Genomic DNA, 9,473 nt, shown 5'->3' on the forward strand with positions numbered 1-9,473 from the left:
TGTCCAGTAGAGTCTGATTACAGGATTATTCTGACACAAGCATGTCGAGATTTGACCTGCTTTTGTTGAAGTCTTTGTACATGTTTTGTTTTGCTTGTTGAATTTGATCAGTGTGTAAAAATATCATAATTCTAAATGTTTAACAGTGTTTGTGTAATTGTGTCAGTAATCTTCATTCTGATCGTTCACAATAAGACCAGGGACTTTAATTATGAGAGTCGATATTTTTGGACTTTAATGCAAGATTTTCAAAAGTCAATTCTGTGTATTTGAGGAGTTTCTGAAACGAAGCTGAACTTGTGCAGCTCATATTTCACCTCAAATTTAACAACAAAATAAATGAATACATTTAGCTTTAAATAAAATAAAGCACAATTTGTTCATGTTTTGCGTTGGCATCATTCTGATGCAGGGTTATTAGTATTAACTAAAACTATTAAAACATTTCTGCTATTGGAAACAATTGAAGTGGAAATAAAATAAGATGTAAAACTTGATCAAAACTGAAAATTAGAAAATTTGTCTTGGCTAATCACTGTAATAAGTTGGAGCACTAAAATTACTGAAAATATTTAAACAATTATTTATGTTTTATATTAAAACTGTGTGTGTATATATATACAGTGCTTACACACCCATGCTAAAGTTGACTAAAAAGAGGAATAAAAAATCATCTTTTGGAAATTGATCTTAATGCCTTAATTAAAAAAAAATGAGGGAAAATCCAAACTTTAAAGACACCAATTTTCTTTGTGAAAGAATAATGTATCGTAAATAAATAAATGTTCTTCCTCAAAATACAGGGTGCATAAGTCAGGACACCCCTGTGTTAAACTCCCATAGAGACAGCAGATTTCTATTTTTAAAGGCCAGTTATTTCATGGATCCGGGATAATATGCATCCTGATAAATCATCACATTCCCTTCGTCACACCTAGAGATCGACATGGTCTTATCTCAGTTAGCCTAATAGCTGGTGTGATTAGCACTGAGAGAGGATCTTATGGAAAGTGCCCATGCCGATCTCTACTGAAATAAAGATAAATGATACCTAAATAGTGATATAAAAAAAAAACAATAGCACATCACAAAACTGCTAAAACTTAAACTGAAATAAAAAATACATAGGAAATAAAAGCCATACAAAAAAATAGTATATAAATAATACTAAAATAACAATTTCAAACTATACTGAAAAAATGACAATAGATTAAATTGTGAAGTATTTTATTTGTTTGTAAAAATGGGGAAATAAGTAATCATTGAGTAATTTAATGACATAAAAGTGGTGTTTAATTGTTATACAAAAGTTAATTTAAGCTCTTTTTTTCAGACTGGATTAATTTTATTACTGAATTACATGAGAAAATAATGAGAAATTGGTATTTAATTGTCTTGAACATGATGCACAATACAAGACTCTTAATGGTCCTAAAAATAGCCTTCGTTTTCTTGTGAATTACAATATTTTTTATTTATTTATTTGTCTCATGTTTGTCCTCTATTTATGTAAAATATATCACATGTTTGAGTGTTTAGGAGTGACATCATCATTAAGAGGTCGTGACCCCGCTCGGGTCATGATGAAGTTGTGACCTCTGACCTTCGATCATTATGGTGTCCCGGTGTAACGAGCTCCTCATTAGAGTCTCGTATCACCATAGCAACTGCTCTTCTCTTCCTACATCATCATCATATATAGGCGTATTAACAGAACATGATTCTTGCTCTATGCATTTATATATATATATATATATATATATATATATTTTAAAAAAATTATCATGTTTTAGTTTTTATTTAGTTTTAGGCTGCAAAAATGAAGAAATGTTGCCTTGGCAAAATATATTAAATTATATTGCAGTTAATGTTAATATTCTGAATTAATTCAATTAAATTTTATTTATTTTTTCATTTTCTTATTACTATTATTATTTTAAATATATCTATATATATTGTTTTATTAAGTCTTAGTTTTTAGTTCATTTTAGGCTGCAAAAATTAATAATGTTGACTTGGCAACTAATTTAAATATTATGTTTTTGTTAATATTTTCAATTAATTACATTTTATATATATATATATATATATATATATATATATATTATTATATTGTATTCAATTTTAAACTTAATTTAGTTGTGTTTTTATCATTTTAGTTGTTAGTTTTAATTTATTTTAAAAATAAGAGGCTAAAATAGCTAGCTAAAATACTATAATAGTTGTGTTAATGTCCTCCACTGCATTAGCACTTATATACACCAAAACTTAGTTTTATTCATATCTATATTCTGAAGATTTTTATTGTGGGGTTTGTTCATAACATAATTTGCCTGCTTTTTATAACATTTTATTCCTAAAAACATGGAGATTTTTTTACAGTATTTTCTGATTTATGAAGAGAGAAAAGGAGAATAAAAAACAAAACAAAAAATCTGTCTTGAATGTCTTTATGTTCAGATTTCTGTTCTGGAAATATATGCAAATTAGTGCATTTTTATTAGATAATGTATAATTTGCATATTGAAACATGAAATTTCATACATCGTGTAATACAAAACAATTATCTTAATGTACCGTGTTTAGTCACCTGAGGAATATGGTGAGATCTATTCATATTTTTATCCTATTCACTTGTCTTGCCTTAAAATAATGAAAATAATAATTGACCATTTCATTTTTATAGTGTTTGTTTTGTACACAGAAATTCAAATGCTGATCAGAATTTTTGTGCACAAAATTATATGACTTACATTTATATTGAAGAAACACTGCTGTCTGTATACAACAGGCGTTAAACTGTGTTTTAACGTAATTCATTCAGTCAGTCCATCAAATTATTCCAGATACACACACACACACAGTCAGTGTACACATGTTGTTTTCTGGTTTTAGAGTATGAGGGATTTGAAGGACTAAAATTGTTCTGCTGATGCTTCAGGCATAAAGATGAAACACACACACACTCAGAAGCATCTGAGTATCTGCAGGTGCTTTTCCATCTGTATTGCTTTCGGATGCAGGAATTGTGTGTGTGTGTGTGTGTGTGTGTGTGTGTGTGTGTGTGTGTGTGTGTGTGTGTGTGTGTGTGTGTGTGTGTGTGTGTGTGTGTGTGAATAAACTTCCCTCCAGGTGATTCCACATCCACACTGTTCTGCAGAGAATGCGTTTCGATGGATAGAGAGAGAGATGTGTCTCCTTAGGCTATCTCTTCACTGGCTTCTGAACGAGACAGCGCTTCTGCTTATGTAAGTTGTTTTCATATCAGCCTTTTGGTGCACAATGAAAAACAACTTCTGAAAGTGTGTATAATCTCTCCACAGATTGTTTTTCACAGGGTGAGTGTGTGAGAGGGAGAATAACCATTGAGCCCGATCCAGAGAACAGGGAAACACTCTTCCAGCGACGTTCAACGTTATCTGGTCTTTAGTAATGTTTTATTACAACAGAAACATTATTTAAATATTATTCAGTGTTTTGTTCTGAAATGTTTCTGTTGGACGTTCGTTTGTTGTTTTTTAAATGTAACTGTTTTCGGAATGTTCAGAGAACATTCTAAAGTAACGTTCAGAGAATATTCTAAAGTAACATTCAGAGAACATTCTAAAGTAACGTTCAGAGAACATTCTAAAGTAACGTTCAGAGAACATTCTAAAGTAACGTTCAGAGAATATTCTAAAGTAACGTTCAGAGAATATTCTAAAGTAACATTCAGAGAATATTCAAAAGTAACGTTCAGAGAACATTCTAAAGTAACGTTCAGAGAACATTCTAAAGTAACATTCAGAGAACATTCTAAAGTAACATTCAGAGAACATTCAAAAGTAACGTTCAGAGAACATTCTAAAGTAACGTTCAGAGAATATTCTAAAGTAACGTTCAGAGAATATTCTAAAGTAACATTCAGAGAATATTCAAAAGTAACGTTCAGAGAATATTCTAAAGTAACATTCAGAGAACATTCTAAAGTAACGTTCAGAGAACATTCTAAAGTAACGTTCAGAGAATATTCTAAAGTAACGTTCAGAGAATATTCTAAAGTAACGTTCAGAGAATATTCTAAAGTAACGTTCAGAGAATATTCTAAAGTAACGTTCAGAGAATATTCTAAAGTAACATTCAGAGAACATTCTAAAGTAACGTTCAGAGAACATTCTAAAGTAACGTTCAGAGAATATTCTAAAGTAACGTTCAGAGAATATTCTAAAGTAACGTTCAGAGAACATTCTAAAGTAACGTTCAGAGAATATTCTAAAGTAACGTTCAGAGAATATTCTAAAGTAACATTCAGAGAACATTCTAAAGTAACGTTCAGAGAACATTCTAAAGTAACGTTCAGAGAACATTCTAAAGTAACGTTCAGAGAATATTCTAAAGTAACGTTCAGAGAATATTCTAAAGTAACGTTCAGAGAATATTCTAAAGTAACATTCAGAGAATATTCAAAAGTAACGTTCAGAGAACATTCTAAAGTAACGTTCAGAGAACATTCTAAAGTAACATTCAGAGAACATTCTAAAGTAACATTCAGAGAACATTCAAAAGTAACGTTCAGAGAACATTCTAAAGTAACGTTCAGAGAATATTCTAAAGTAACGTTCAGAGAATATTCTAAAGTAACATTCAGAGAATATTCAAAAGTAACGTTCAGAGAATATTCTAAAGTAACGTTCAGAGAACATTCTAAAGTAACGTTCAGAGAACATTCTAAAGTAACGTTCAGAGAACATTCTAAAGTAACGTTCAGAGAACATTCTAAAGTAACATTCAGAGAACATTCTAAAGTAACGTTCAGAGAACATTCTAAAGTAACGTTCAGAGAACATTCTAAAGTAACGTTCAGAGAATATTCTAAAGTAACGTTCAGAGAATATTCTAAAGTAACATTCAGAGAATATTCAAAAGTAACGTTCAGAGAACATTCTAAAGTAACGTTCAGAGAACATTCTAAAGTAACATTCAGAGAACATTCTAAAGTAACATTCAGAGAACATTCAAAAGTAACGTTCAGAGAACATTCTAAAGTAACGTTCAGAGAATATTCTAAAGTAACGTTCAGAGAATATTCTAAAGTAACATTCAGAGAATATTCAAAAGTAACGTTCAGAGAATATTCTAAAGTAACGTTCAGAGAACATTCTAAAGTAACGTTCAGAGAACATTCTAAAGTAACGTTCAGAGAATATTCTAAAGTAACGTTCAGAGAACATTCAAAAGTAACATTCAGAGAATATTCAAAAGTAACGTTCAGAGAATATTGTAAAGTAACGTTCAGAGAATATTCAAAAGTAACGTTCAGAGAATATTGTAAAGTAACGTTCAGAGAATATTCTAAAGTAACGTTCAGAGAACATTCAAAAGTAACATTCAGAGAATATTCAAAAGTAACGTTCAGAGAATATTCTAAAGTAACGTTCAGAGAACATTCAAAAGTAACGTTCAGAGAACATTCTAAAGTAACATTCAGAGAACATTCTAAAGTAACATTCAGAGAACATTCAAAAGTAACGTTCAGAGAACATTCTAAAGTAACGTTCAGAGAACATTCTAAAGTAACGTTCAGAGAACATTCTAAAGTAACGTTCAGAGAATATTCTAAAGTAACGTTCAGAGAACATTCTAAAGTAACGTTCAGAGAACATTCTAAAGTAACGTTCAGAGAATATTCTAAAGTAACGTTCAGAGAATATTCTAAAGTAACGTTCAGAGAACATTCTAAAGTAACGTTCAGAGAATATTCAAAAGTAACGTTCAGAGAATATTCTAAAGTAACGTTCAGAGAATATTCTAAAGTAACGTTCAGAGAATATTCTAAAGTAACGTTCAGAGAACATTCTAAAGTAACGTTCAGAGAATATTCTAAAGTAACGTTCAGAGAATATTCTAAAGTAACGTTCAGAGAACATTCTAAAGTAACGTTCAGAGAACATTCAAAAGTAACGTTCAGAGAACATTCTAAAGTAACGTTCAGAGAATATTCTAAAGTAACGTTCAGAGAATATTCTAAAGTAACGTTCAGAGAACATTCTAAAGTAACGTTCAGAGAATATTCTAAAGTAACGTTCAGAGAATATTCTAAAGTAACGTTCAGAGAACATTCTAAAGTAACGTTCAGAGAATATTCTAAAGTAACGTTCAGAGAATATTCTAAAGTAACGTTCAGAGAATATTCAAAAGTAACGTTCAGAGAATATTCTAAAGTAACGTTCAGAGAATATTCTAAAGTAACGTTCAGAGAATATTCTAAAGTAACGTTCAGAGAACATTCTAAAGTAACGTTCAGAGAATATTCTAAAGTAACGTTCAGAGAATATTCTAAAGTAACGTTCAGAGAATATTCTAAAGTAACGTTCAGAGAACATTCTAAAGTAACGTTCAGAGAATATTCTAAAGTAACGTTCAGAGAATATTCTAAAGTAACGTTCAGAGAATATTCTAAAGTAACGTTCAGAGAACATTCAAAAGTAACATTCAGAGAACATTCTAAAGTAACGTTCAGAGAATATTCAAAAGTAACATTCAGAGAATATTCTAAAGTAACGTTCAGAGAATATTCTAAAGTAACATTCAGAGAATATTCTAAAGTAACGTTCAGAGAATATTCTAAAGTAACGTTCAGAGAACATTCTAAAGTAACGTTCAGAGAATATTCTAAAATAACGTTCAGAGAACATTCTAAAATAACGTTCAGAGAACATTCTAAAGTAACGTTCAGAGAACATCAGAGAACATTCTAAAGTAACGTTCAGAGAACATTCTAAAGTAACATTCAGAGAACATTCTAAAGTAACGTTCAGAGAACATTCTAAAGTAACGCTCAGAGAACATTCTAAAGTAACGTTCAGAGAACATTCTAAAGTAACGTTCAGAGAATATTCTAAAATAACGTTCAGAGAACATTCTAAAATAACGTTCAGAGAACATTCTAAAGTAACGTTCAGAGTACATCAGAGAACATTCTAAAGTAACGTTCAGAGAACATTCTAAAGTAACGTTCAGAGAACATTCTAAAGTAACGTTCAGAGAACATTCTAAAGTAACGTTCAGAGAACATTCTAAAGTATCTTTCAGAGAACATTCTAAAGTAACATTCAGAGAACATTCTAAAGTATCTTTCAGAGAACATTCTAAAGTAACGTTCAGAGAACATTCTAAAGTAACATTCAGAGAACATTCTAAAGTAACGTTCAGAGAACATTCTAAAGTAACGTTCAGAGAACATTCTAAAGTAACGTTCAGAGAACATTCTAAAATAACGTTCAGAGAACATTCTAAAGTATCTTTCAGAGAACATTCTAAAGTAACGTTCAGAGAACATTCTAAAGTAACGTTCAGAGAACATTCAAAAGTAACGTTCAGAGAACATTCTAAAGTAACGTTCAGAGAACATTCTAAAGTAACGCTCAGAGAACATTCTAAAGTAACGTTCAGAGAACATTCAAAAGTAACGTTCAGAGAACATTCTAAAGTAACGCTCAGAGAACATTCTAAAGTAACGCTCAGAGAACATTCTAAAGTAACGTTCAGAGAACATTCTAAAGTAACGTTCAGAGAACATTCAAAAGTAACGCTCAGAGAACATTCTAAAGTAACGCTCAGAGAACATTCTAAAGTAACGCTCAGAGAACATTCTAAAGTAACGTTCAGAGAACATTCTAAAGTAACGCTCAGAGAACATTCTAAAGTAACGCTCAGAGAACATTCTAAAGTAACGCTCAGAGAACATTCTAAAGTAACATTCAGAGAACATTCTAAAGTAACGTTCAGAGAACATTCTAAAGTAACGTTCAGAGAACATTCTAAAGTAACGTTCAGAGAACATTCTAAAATAACGTTCAGAGAACATTCTAAAGTATCTTTCAGAGAACATTCTAAAGTAACGTTCAGAGAACATTCTAAAGTAACGTTCAGAGAACATTCAAAAGTAACGTTCAGAGAACATTCTAAAGTAACGTTCAGAGAACATTCTAAAGTAACGTTCAGAGAACATTCTAAAGTAACGTTCAGAGAACATTCAAAAGTAACGTTCAGAGAACATTCTAAAGTAACGTTCAGAGAACATTCTAAAGTAACGTTCAGAGAACATTCTAAAGTAACGTTCAGAGAACATTCTAAAGTATCTTTCAGAGAACATTCTAAAGTAACATTCAGAGAACATTCTAAAGTATCTTTCAGAGAACATTCTAAAGTAACGTTCAGAGAACATTCTAAAGTAACATTCAGAGAACATTCTAAAGTAACGTTCAGAGAACATTCTAAAGTAACGTTCAGAGAACATTCTAAAGTAACGTTCAGAGAACATTCTAAAATAACGTTCAGAGAACATTCTAAAGTATCTTTCAGAGAACATTCTAAAGTAACGTTCAGAGAACATTCTAAAGTAACGTTCAGAGAACATTCAAAAGTAACGTTCAGAGAACATTCTAAAGTAACGTTCAGAGAACATTCTAAAGTAACGCTCAGAGAACATTCTAAAGTAACGTTCAGAGAACATTCAAAAGTAACGTTCAGAGAACATTCTAAAGTAACGCTCAGAGAACATTCTAAAGTAACGCTCAGAGAACATTCTAAAGTAACGTTCAGAGAACATTCTAAAGTAACGTTCAGAGAACATTCTAAAGTAACGCTCAGAGAACATTCAAAAGTAACATTCAGAGAACATTCTAAAGTAACGTTCAGAGAACATTCTAAAGTAACGTTCAGAGAACATTCTAAAGTAACGCTCAGAGAACATTCTAAAGTAACGTTCAGAGAACATTCAAAAGTAACATTCAGAGAACATTCTAAAGTAACGTTCAGAGAACATTCTAAAGTAACGTTCAGAGAACATTCTAAAGTAACGCTCAGAGAACATTCTAAAGTAACGTTCAGAGAACATTCTAAAGTAACGTTCAGAGAACATTCTAAAGTATCTTTCAGAGAACATTCTAAAGTAACGTTCAGAGAACATTCTAAAGTATCTTTCAGAGAACATTCTAAAGTAACGTTCAGAGAACATTCTAAAGTAACGTTCAGAGAACATTCTAAAGTAACGTTCAGAGAACATTCTAAAATAACGTTCAGAGAACATTCTAAAGTATCTTTCAGAGAACATTCTAAAGTAACGTTCAGAGAACATTCTAAAGTAACGTTCAGAGAACATTCAAAAGTAACGTTCAGAGAACATTCTAAAGTAACGTTCAGAGAACATTCTAAAGTAACGTTCAGAGAACATTCTAAAGTAACGTTCAGAGAACATTCAAAAGTAACGTTCAGAGAACATTCTAAAGTAACGCTCAGAGAACATTCAAAAGTAACGTTCAGAGAACATTCAAAAGTAACGTTCAGAGAACATTCTAAAGTAACGCTCAGAGAACATTCTAAAGTAACGTTCAGAGAACATTCTAAAGTAACGTTCAGAGAACATTCTAAAGTAACGTTCAGAGAACATTCTAAAGTAACGTTCAGAGAACATTCTAAAGTAACGTTCAGAG

At 31.0% G+C, this 9,473-nt stretch overlaps 1 protein-coding gene across 7 annotated transcripts in view; it reads left to right on the forward strand.

Moving 5' to 3' along the window:
• arap1 (ArfGAP with RhoGAP domain, ankyrin repeat and PH domain 1) overlaps nt 1-140 on the forward strand; it is a 105,578-nt gene extending 105,438 nt beyond the window's left edge. For all 7 annotated transcript variants that reach the window (XM_077221394.1, XM_077221393.1, XM_077221395.1 and 4 more), the window contains one exon: nt 1-140. This exon is cut by the window's left edge and continues 2,224 nt beyond it. The gene's annotated coding sequence lies outside the window, so the exon portion shown is untranslated.
• Nucleotides 141-9,473: the final 9,333 nt, after the last annotated feature.

Source organism: Siphateles boraxobius, unplaced genomic scaffold (assembly GCF_051911475.1).
Source record: "Siphateles boraxobius isolate OS27281-9 unplaced genomic scaffold, OSU_SipBor_1 82, whole genome shotgun sequence".
NCBI lineage: Eukaryota > Metazoa > Chordata > Actinopteri > Cypriniformes > Leuciscidae > Siphateles > Siphateles boraxobius.